Here is a 1,633-nt window from a genome sequence, read left to right as displayed (position 1 = left end):
ATTCTTAATTTCTCATGTTTGTATCAATTCTATATATATGAATATTATGCAGGAATTCTTCAGTGCTCCTAAGTAATATTCCCACTGTTCTCCATATCAGCTTACTGAAAGATCCTTAATTGCCTTTCACGCCCTGATTCTATCACATCCATTTACAGATTTAAAAAATTGTTCCTTGGACACCTATCTGGCTCTGTAGCATCACTGTTGTATCAACGCAGACATATCAAGAAATTAACATCACTGACTCCATGCCCAATGGCCTAGATCACCCTGTAAACATACATCTGTTTGACTGAAATCATCATCCAGCAAAATCTAAAACAAAACCTTGAGCATCATAACTAGCCTAAAATATTATACCAACAAAGTTAAATCATAAAGAGAGAGCCCTCTCTGGTCATAGGTAGGCTAGAACCTGTGACCCAAAGATTGGTTAGTGGTTACCTCGGCCGTATTCCCTTGGGAGTCAAAGGGAACAACCTGAGTGATAACACATCTCTCGATAATATACCAAATTTTTATTGTACCTCCTTACTGCAGGTCTCACAGAGTCTAATGATCTCTATTTATATAGTGTTCTTTCCAACATTTCCAATTTAGGTCACATTTTGGTTGACCAAATAACTAAATACATATTTTTTTTAATGTGCCCTTCTGTATGCCATTACCCCTTGGCCATCTAATTTCTCTACCAATTGTGTGGTCTGGTCATCCTCCCGGTTATGAAATATTTGAGTTGTAGAACAATGTCAAAAAATTAAGATTAGAAGCCAAACCTTGTAGGGTTCCAAGTTATCCTAAATATATTAAATACTTATAAAATATAGAATACTATTAAAGCACTTCTTCAAAGTGTTATAGGGGTTGCATAACAACCTTAATCCATCAAGATATCGAGCAAACATATCTCGGTAATATACAAACTTTTTATTGTACCTCCTTACTGCAGGTCTCATAGAGTCTAAGGATCTCTCTTTACATAGTAATTTTTCCAGCGTTTCCAATTTAGATCCTTTTTTGGTTGACCAAATAATTGAATACATAATTTTTTTAATGTTCCCTCATGGTGCTTCTTCGATGGTGTAGAATTGAGGTTTTTGTTATGCCAAGGGTTTTTATACATGTAAAAAAATCCATTACATCACCTTCTTTTGTGAACCCTCACAATATCAAGTAACCATCTCTCAGTAATATGCAAAGATTTTATATTACCTCCTTACTGCAGGTCTCACAAGGTATAATGATCTCTCTTTATATAGTAAATTCTCCAACATTTCCAAATTAGATCCTATTTTGGTTGACCAAATAACTAAATAAATAATTGTTTTAATGTGCCCTTTTGTATGCCATTACCCCTAGTCCATCTAATTTCTCTACCAATTATGCGGTCTCACCATTCTCCTCATTATGAAACATTTGAGTTGTAGAACAATGTCAAAAAATTAAGATTAGAAGCCAAACCCTATAGGGTTCCAAGTTATCCTAAATGTATTAAATATTTAGAAAATACAAAATAGTACTAAAGAATTGCTTCAAAGTGTTATAGGGGTTGCATAACAACCTTAATCCATCAAGATATCGAGTAAACATCTCTTGGTAATATACAAAATTTTTATTGTACCTCCTTACT

The sequence above is a fragment of the Pinus tabuliformis genome, chromosome 1_1 (assembly GCF_031772625.1).
Source record: "Pinus tabuliformis cultivar Carrire ecotype Pingquan chromosome 1_1, CPIR1, whole genome shotgun sequence".
Taxonomy (NCBI): Eukaryota; Viridiplantae; Streptophyta; class Pinopsida; order Pinales; family Pinaceae; genus Pinus; species Pinus tabuliformis.
Note: the sequence above shows the minus strand (reverse complement) of the source record.